The sequence below is a fragment of the Pezoporus occidentalis genome, unplaced genomic scaffold, assembly GCF_034315485.1.
Source record: "Pezoporus occidentalis ecotype Australia unplaced genomic scaffold, CSIRO_AGI_Poc_V1 ctg143, whole genome shotgun sequence".
Taxonomy (NCBI): Eukaryota; Metazoa; Chordata; class Aves; order Psittaciformes; family Psittacidae; genus Pezoporus; species Pezoporus occidentalis.
In genome coordinates, this window is record NW_026913241.1 from 1,504,540 (window position 1) to 1,514,864 (window position 10,325).

Here is a 10,325-nt window from a genome sequence, read left to right on the forward strand (position 1 = left end):
ATAATGTTTGTTAGATGTGCAAAATCTCAAAGATCTGATTGTGTTTCTTATATTAATTTAACCTTGATTTAAATTGAATTGACTCAGGAGCATTGAATACAGACTTCTTTTTCATAATTAGTTCTTCTGTAATATGTAGTTATATATAACCCCCAAATTCAAATCAACATTGCCTTTTCAAACAAGCAGGATCAGCTTCTGATTATTTCTTCTTCACATACACTGACTACTTGGTGGATCTGTAATGGGCTTTATTTACAGTTCCTCCAAAAGAGAGTTCCACAGTTTGAGAAATTGAGTCCTGAATGTGCTAAAGTTGCCATGGTCATAGAATCATTTAGGTTGGAAGTGACCTCTGGAGGTCTAGGCCAATACCCTGTTCATAGTAGGTCCCAGAGCATATTACTCAGAGACTTGTCCACTTGTGTTCTGGACACCCCCGGGATGGGAATTTCCTAGCCTTTCTGGGTACTCCATTCCAGTATCTGACCACTTCTGTGGTAAAAAATTATTACTGTAGCTATTGGAATTCCTCACGTTCCAACTTGTATCTGTTTCCTTTTGTACTATTACTGTGCACCTTGGAGATGAGTCTGGCTCCATCTTCTCTGTATCTTCTGACCATAGATGTGCCTTCAGTCTTCTCTACTGTGACAGACCCTACTCCCTCAGCCTCTTCTCTTATGTGGTGTGCTCCAGTTCTTGCTGAACTCACTCCAATATGTCAATGTCCTTCTTGTCCAGAGGAACCAAAAACTGGTTGCAGTGCTCCAGATGCAGCCTGACAAGTGCCAAACAGGGGAAAGGATGAATTCCCTGCTCCTGCTGACTACACTGTTGTCAAATCACCTCAAAATACAGTTGGTCTTCTTTCTTTGCTGAAAGGACACACTGCTTCATGTTCAGCCAATTCATGTTCCACTTGTCCACCAGGCCTCCCCCATCCATTTACTCTAAGCTGCTTCTTATACAGTTGTTCCCTGGCCTGTACTGTTGAATGGAGTTATTCTATCCCAGGTATAAGACCTTGCATTTGCTTCTGAAGAGCCTTCTATTGAAATGTTGACCACACTTGTTTTTCAAATTTTCAGTGGGCATTTATATAGAGATTTTATTTCCCTTATTTAAATGTATCGTAGTTTGGGCCATTGGGCATAAATGTTCCATGAAAAATTGTACTTTAGCCAGTTGTCTGGGTGAGAATAAAACGTCGTTCCATCCACTTGGGAGTGCTAGCCATAATAATAGGGTGGAGAAGTATTACAGCAAGGCAACAGCAAGCTATCAGTCATATTTGTTTTTTCTTGTTAGCTTCATTTAAGCTGAGAAGTAGATTTGTGCTTAAGATATTGAAACAAACAAAAAAAAAACAACAAAAAAAAAGCTCTGCCGATACTGTAAGCCACATTTTCAGCTCTGATAGAGCAGTGCTTGCACAAAGCTGAAAGTGAGGGCTAAGACCACCATTGTGGCCAAAGACTATCTCTTTCAAAAACACTCGTGAGGGAGAGGGGTTTGTATATTGTCCCTGAGCACAGCTACATAAATATACTGATGCCAGCAGATTCGACATACCATATTGGATATTGGGGTGGGGGTCTACCCAGCAGTACCTCTGCAGTATGAGTCAGGACACAGGTATCATTAATGGAACAGACAGGAGTCCTTCCCTTGATATTACATTAACTTTCACTTCAAATATATTAGAAAATGAAAGTAACGATATGAATAGTCTTGTTAAAGCTACTTTAAAAGAAATTGTAGAGCAAAGTCATTTTTTTCAGGGTTGTTTGTTTTGATTTTTCAATCGTTTATTAATGCTGAAGACCTTTTAAGAAAAAAGCCTGAAGGTGGACAAAGCTTTCTATGGGAACAGCTTTACCTGACTGAACCAGTAGTTGATGTTTACTTGTGTTAGTGAAGTCATACACCAGTGACAAGAAGGTATCAGGTCAAGTCTGATGGGTAAGCTACTCTTTGAAAGCTAAGGCTAGAATTTATAAGAATTGAAGGCTAAGTAATTGTAGAATGATGGCTAATTACTACATGAGTTATTATGAATAATCAATACAGCATGAACACCAAAAGATTACATTAATGGTGTTGCAAAAGGGGAAAAGACTGTCTTGTTAATTCTTAGTAAGATATGGCAACTTAGTTAATCACTGCCTAGCATCAGGTACAGTCAGATGGTAGTATGAGGTTCTTCTCATTCCTATAAATGCATGCCAGACTGATTTGTGCAGGTTTTGCTAAAGATTTATCGGGCAAAGTCTTATGCCCCAGTGCAAAGCCCTGGTCACATAAGGTGCTGTATATGGGCAAAAGGCTCCATGCATGTTCACTCACCTGCAAAACTGATGTGAGGAGGATGGTATTTGTATAACTGCAGAACAGTTAAATTAATGATTTTATTTGCTGATATATGGTTACTTAGTCATGTAATTCTAAGCACTTATACTTCATGCTTTGCCTTCTAAAAATTTACTTTGAAATTGTGGCTAATTTGAACATAAGGTAATACTGGTTTCCAAAGACAAATGTTTTCATAAAGACAGTTCTGGGGGACACCCAGGAAGAGAAGTTGATAATGCAACTGAAGCTCTTCTGAGGGGTCTCATTTTTCCTGCTGTGGGATCACTGATGCTACAGATTGTTCAGCTCAAACTAATGGCAGATCACAAGAAAGTTTCCTGGTTCACTTCTTTTCCTAAAAGTCTTAAATTTATGATTTTTTTTTTTTAATTTTATTGAAATCCATGGAAACTAAACATGCCTGAAGTTAAAAATGTGTCTTAAAGTATGTTCTTGGCATAGAATCAGAATAAAATATTGCAGAAAGGTGAGCAAGGATGTCAAAATCTGATTGTCTTAAAGAGGTCAACCATAATCTTCAATGGGAGTTGTTCGAGAGAAGTATGCTCTCTACTTATAACAGGGTTTCATTTTATAAGGGATATAAATCCTGTCTGACTTGCTTTCACATTTGATTTTATTGTATGTATCAAAACTCTGGAAGACTGAATTAATAAATAAAGGCAAAAATCATAGGTATTAGAAGGCTGTGGGGGAAATAACAAATCCCAATATTTTCATATAGCATTCTAAAACACAAACAGGAAACAAAATAGTGTTTATGAAGTGTTGTTGTATTATCTAGTAACAGAACAATGACACCCTGTAGGAGACAAACTGCAGTAAGTTCTAATGAAGAAAACAAACAAAATGAGCTTAACTCACCGATAGGTTATCTTCCCGTCCAGACTCATTTCAGTCTTTTCCTGAACACAGTGTTCCAATTCGAGTCACTAATTCCAGCCCTTGAGAGTGAATGTTGAGTATGATATTGGGAGTTTGCAAAAATGCTGCTACTGACATTTAGATGTGACACATCCACTTATTCCTCATAGATGTGGTGTCTTCCTTTCTTTTAATTACTTTTTTCTCATCTGGTACAAGCTGTGTTCCTCTTTGTGTTTTGTGTAGAGTGTTTTCTCATGACTGAAGGATTGGGCAAAAGAAGTCTCTTACTGAAACAAGTTATTACATACAATGTAGGATTTTAAGCAAGTTCTTTTGACCACGTTAGATTATCACTTTCCAATCACAAACATCTTAGTTTGAGCATGTGAGCACTGAGATGGTTCAAGTCTCTGAGCTGGAGTTTTCTATAAGCTAGATTAGTTCTAGCCTCTCCAAATCAGCTTCTAAATCCTGAATTTGCTACAGCTTCTGGATGGTTTTCCCACAGGAGTTTGTCACAGGAGTCTAGCTCTGGTAATGGAAATGATCATTGTTTTGGGTTAAAATGAAGGTAGTCTGTCACCTAGCCCTAAGAGACAGGAGCTACCACTTCGAAGTCTGAGAAAAACAAATCCAAGAGAAGCATCACACTCTGGATCTCAGAGGAAGTGGAAGGGAGTGGACATTTACTTAATAAAGATTAATAAGTATAGATATTCAGGTTACTTTATATGTAAGTGAAATTCACAGTTTTGGAGTAAAAAGTATCTCTTTTGAAAGGAAGCTGGAATCCTGAAAAACCTGTGTTTCTCTGTTTCCTTCTGCAAGTGCATTACAAACTCAGTGAAAAACAGTTTTTTGAGGTTGAATGTGTGGGGTTATGAGCAAAAGAGCCACAGCTTTCCATGCCTAAATCACAGCAGGGGTCAGTTCAGTAAAGGCTTCTGCACGTCACCTTCAAAAGACACAGCTTGTATATATATTTTCAAGTTTTGCTGGGCCTTGTGTAAGCTAAATGAGTAAAAAAACACTTTGCACACCAAGACGGGCAGCTTAATGAAGGATGGTAAGGTCATGATAATTAAACATCATGAAACCTCTCAGCTAAGTGTAAGATCTGAGCATACATGAGGTCTCTCACTATTATTCATGCCTCTTTGGTGAAACCATGATGACATTTGTGGGTATTATTTTGCAAAATTGCTCCTGCTCTAGATTCAGGAGTTCTATTACAAGCACAGTGCATAAAGAAGCTGCCACTGATGTGGGCAGTTGTTTAAAGCCAAAATGTATCCTCTCTTATTTTTCAAGAAATGTCTTTCTTGAAAGTGTATCTTTGAATATTCTTGGCATCATAGTTATGTGCTTACCAATAACGAAAACATTCTAAGTTGTTTACATCTTTTAGTTGTATTGTTGCCAGACAAGTTAAATACACTGTAACTTTTCTCCATTCTCATCTGCTGTCTCATTAGAAACAGTTGGAAGAACGTTTCTGGCTTTTGAATGAAATTACTTTTATATATTAATCTGAAACAAGTACTAAAATTTAATCTAGTAGTTACATCTCTTCACTCAGTAACTAGAGAAATGACATCAGTCATACATTTTTCTTAAAGCATAAGGAATTAATCCACTGAAAAACTTTAGCTAGGAAGATGGTAACATAAATACATGTTTTGTTAATTCCTGTGCATCTCCAGTGATGTGCTGTAAAGGATTAAGAGATTATTGGGAAGAAAATGCTTTTGTGACAGCTACAAAAAGTAGTAAATATACAGTCTGAAAAGGTTTTCCTCATGTGAAAATAAACAAAACAAAGATAAATTGTGCTATCTAATAATCTGGAAAAGTAGTAATGAAAGAAATGATTAAGCCTTTCTATAGGAACAGCAGAGATGTAGGTAAAAACAGGAAGCACCACCAGTCGGATGCCAGTTCTTGCCTTGCGATAGAAGCGGCCATAGGACTGCCCACAACCATGTATATTGAAAAGAGTGGTGGAAAGCCAGGATTATCTGCATAGCAAGGTTGTCTTACTGTTTTGCTCAACTCTTGCTAACCTAATCCAAGGCTTCTGACACACTTATTGCCCTTATTGTAAAGGAATCTCTAAAGACATCTTCTCTCACCTGTGTTCAGACAAAAGAAATACCTTGTGTCTCCAAATTCCCACTTTTTGTCTCTCCACTTCCACTCTGCCAGTAACAATTAGTCAGACCTGGGCTCAAATCCCCAGCTGGCATGTTGTCTTGTTAGGTAAATAATTGCTGTAAGACTGCTGGGTCAGGTCTATACCAAGTAAAACTGGTAACTCCTCTCGTACAGCTTCCAGCTATTAAACACCTCCCTAAGTACATCAGGAATCTGTACATATTGTGGTGAAAAGACTCCGGTGAGCAGCCGACCTGAAACAAGAGCTGCAGCTTTAAAAATATTCACAAGGGCTTCACAAAGCAATCTCATAAAATCTGGATTTACTGGAGTATTAAGAAGAATATTTGGGAGTCTCCTAGCAGCATCTTAGATTTAAAAATCAGAGTGCTCAAGCTACTGTGTTAGGATTAACATCAGTCTTGTAAGGAATGTTCTGTTATTCCCTGTTTGACAGGGAAAGAAACCTGACCACAGACTTCTTTCAGTAAGCATCTGGGGAAAGATCATGCAGCAAAGTGGTGGCAAATTCAGGAGAAGAACAATGGATTTCCCCTACCTGCCAGCTCCACTGCCTTTGAAAGTAGCCACATGCTTCATAAAGCAGCTATGGCCTTTTGGCTGTATTATGTGTCTAGGACCTCTGGATAGACAAATTGTTAGAAAAGGTGCTGATACTGCCTTCAGCTGCAACAAATTCTGGATGATACCTACAAGACCTATTGGCGGTAGGTACCCTGTGTCCCATGTGCAGTGTCTGGGACATGTGTGACCTCTGGTGTGTGAACTGCACTGTTTGTTTGCACTATGCAAATCTATACATCACACATTGTACACTGTGGACAGGCTGACTTCACTGTGTGCAGATCAACTCTAGGTTGCAAGGAACAATACAAACTTTCACCAAAATCCAGTACAGTAAGTATTTCATAGGCACAGTGGATTCAGTGGGTACGTACTGGACAGACTATACATACTTCTGCATGAGAAATCACAGAGAGATATAGGAGCCTTTGCTTTTTAAATTGCAAAGGATTATAGAATCACAGAATGGTTTGGGTTGGAAAAGACCCTAAAGCTCATCTAGCTTCAACCCCCCTGCCGTGGGCTGGGACACCTTCCACTAGACCAGGTTGCTCAAGGCTCCATCCAGCCTGGCTTTTAACACTGCCAGAGATGAGGCATAAAAGGATAGTAGGTGTGTTTTCTTGGCCTGTTCTCATGCGTTAAGTATCAGAAAAAAAAAAAAAAAGAGAAAAAAAGAAAAAAAGGAAAAAAGAAAAGATTCTTTACCCAGTAGGAAAATATAATGAAGATAATAATGATAAGACAAGGGGTAACGGGCTCAAACTTAAACAGGGGAAGTTTAGATTGGATGTGAGGAGGAAGTTCTTTACTGTAAGGGTGGTGAGGCACTGGAATGGGTTGTCCAAGAAAGTTGTGAATGCGGTGTTCAAGGCCAGGTTGGACAGAGCCTTGGGTGACCTGGTTTAGTGTGAGGTGTCCTGCCCATGGCAGGGTGGGTTGGAACTGGATGATCTTAAGGTCCTTTCCAACCCTAACTATTCTATGATTTCACCTATATAATCCAATGAACATATATAAAGTACAGTGAGCATTCGACCAGAAATGTTTATTTAAACTCTTAATTCATCCAAATTGTTCTCTAGTAACAAAGAAAGTCCAACCAGCAGTGGCAAGTGTTCCTACCTAGTCTTACTGTATGGAGAATCTATCTCTTTAGGATCCAGTTCTGCTGCTGCTATATTGCATGTGGTACCTGACAGACCAGATCAGGCACTGGACCCATGTAGTCCAGTAATCAAATGTGCCAGTTGCCCAAAGTACCAGCAGGGACAGGGTTTGAAAAGATACAGGTCAAACATGTTGGTCTGTAGGGCCCACCACAGGTATCCCACAGTGCTCCTCCAGGTTGTGTGTTGCCTTCGTGCCTAAGGTACTGGTAACTCAGATACCAATCAGGACCTCATTTCAGAAGAAACCTGAGTTAATTTAATGCATCTACTTTTGGACTACAGCAAGATTGTCAGTGAAGGTGAAAGCACTGATAGTTAATAGATTTTCAACCAATTAAGCATAAGGTGATTGTGTTATAGAATCATAGAATAGTCACGGTTGGAAAGGACCTTAAGATCATCTAGTTCCAACCCCCCTGCCATGGGCAGAGACACCTCACACTAGACCATGTCACCCAAGGCTCTGTCCATCCTGGCCTTGCACACTGTCAGGGATGGAACATTCACAACTTCTTTGGGGAACCCATTCCAGTGCCTCATCAACCTCTCAATAAAGATCTTCCTTATATCCAGCCTAAATTGCCCCTTGTCCTGTCACTACAGTCGCTGATGAAAAGTTGCTCTCCGGCATCCTTGTAGGCCTCCTTCAGATATTAATGAGGTCTCCACACATCCTTCTCTTCTCCAGGCTGAACAGCCCCAACTTTCTCAGCCTATCTTCATACAGGAGGGGCTCCAGTCCCCTGATCATCCTCGTGGCCCTCCTCTGGACTTGTTCCAACAGTTCTATGTCCTTTTTATGTTGAGGACACCAGAAGTGCACACAATACTCCAGGTGAGGTCTCACAAGAGCAGAGTAGAGGGGCAGGATCACCTCCTTCGACCTGCTGGTCACACTCCTTTTGATGCAGCCCAGGATATGTTTGGCTTTCTGGGCTGCGAGTGTGCACTGAAGCTGGCTCATACTCAGTTTCTCATTGACTAACACCCCCAAGTCCTTCTCCACAAGGGTGCTCTGAATCACTTCACTGCCCAGCCTATAGTTGTGCTTGGGATTGCTCTGACCCAGGTGCAGGACCATGCACTTCATGAGGTTGGCATAGGCCACCTCACAAGTGTGTCAAGGTCCTTTTGATGGCATCCCTTCCGTCAAGTGTATCAACCAAACCACACAGCTTGGTGTCATCAGCAGACTTGCTGAGGGCGCACTCAATCCCACTGTCTGTGTCAGTGACAAAGATGTTGAACAAGACCGGTCCCAACACTGATCCCTGAGGGACACCACTTGTTACTGGTCTCCAGCTGGACATTGAGCCATTGACCACAACTCTTTGCGTGCGGCCATCCAGCCAGTTCTTTATCCACCGAGTGGTCCATCCATCAAATTGATGTCTCTCCAATTTAGAGACAAGGATGTCGTGTGGGACAGTGTCAAACACTTTGTACAAGTCCAGGTAGATGACATCAACAGCTCTACCCCTGTCCATCAGTTCTGTAGCCCCATCATAGAAGGCCACCAAATTGGTCAGGCAGGATTTCCCCTTAGTGAAGCCATGCTGGCTGTCACCAAGCACCTTGTTGATTTTCCTGTGCCTTAGCATGCCTTCCAGGAGAATCTGCTCCAAGATTTTGCCAGGCACAGAGGTGAGACTGACTGGTCTGTAATTCCCCGGGTCATCCACTTTCCCCTTCTTGAAAATGTGGGTTATATTTCCTTTTTTCCAGTTGTCGGGAACTTCACCTGACTGCCATGATTTTTCAAATATGATGGCCAGCGGCTTAGCAACTTCATTTGCCAGCTCCTTCAGGACCCACAGATGGATTTCATCAGGTTTCATGGACTTGTGCTCATTCAGGTTCCTAAGATGATCTTGAACCTGATCCTCTCCTACAGTGAGCTTAAAAGGTTTTCATTCTTCCACTCCCTGCATATGTCTTTTGAGCAGCATGTGAGCATTTGCCAGTGAAGACCGAGGCAAAGAAGTCATTGAGAACTTCAGCCTTTTCCAAATCCAAGGTAGCCAGTTTTCCTGTTTCCTTTTGGAGAGGGCCCACATTATCCCTAGTGCTTCTTTTGGTGGCAGCACACCTATAGAAGCCCTTCTTGTTATCCTTGACATCTCTGGTCAGACTCATTTCTAGCTAGGCCTTAGCTTTTCTCACCTGGTCCCTAGCTTCCCAGACAATGTCCTTATATTCCCCCCAGGCCATCTGCCGTCACTTCCACCTTTTGTAAGCATCTTTTTTTCATTCTGAGTTTGCTCAGCAGCTCCTTGTCCATCCAAACCTAAACTGTAGGTCATTTATTTCATATGGGCTAATAATACTAAAAATGTTCAGCTTTAGGAAAAATCATTCTCTTTTAGTCTGTTAGGAAGGAAGAACACAGTTTAAGCAGTGAGACTTTATAAGATGAGCCATCAAGAAACTTTCCCCTACTTTTGATGCCAATCTGGGAAAAGATTTTGTGCATTTTCTAAGGATAACCAAATAGTAATTTCAGGCTTCCTATGTTTATATGGATTTTTATTTCTGTATCATTTCTCCCCAGGTATAGTTCTCTGTATGCAAAGGGTAAACTGTGATTCATGCATAGAAAGTCATCTAATTAATACAAGAAATACTTTGAACAAGATCACAGGAGTGGCAAAACCGGAACAGCTTATTGGTCTGTTACATCAGACATTTGCTTCTGGGATGGCCTATATTCTTGGGTGAAAAAAAAAAACAATCCACCAGAAAACAAAACAAACCAAAAGCAAGTTTACACATATAGGAGGGATCTTCGCAGTCTTACACAGTGAAAAAAAATAGCTTTGGCAGTCAGGAGCAATCACGTTTTCTGAAGCATGAGGACATAGTTCTTAGTTGTTGTTATAGTATCTGGAAAAAACCCTAGCCTGCTGAACATTTTGACTTTGTACATTCTGTGGAGATGCAGGTTTTGCTGGTGCTCAGTACCAAAAGTAAGTCATGCAAAAACCAGTGTTTATGGTAGGAACCAGGGTACTTCGTCTGAGCCAGAATCAAATGAGTGAATTCTGCATCATCTTCTCAAGAACAGGTTATTTCAGTTAAACAGCTTAAATTTTGGTACCTTGTTAGTTTGTTGGGGGTTCTTTTTGAAAGGTATGAATTGGGAGAGCTGTCATTTCCACGTGTTTCAGCTTC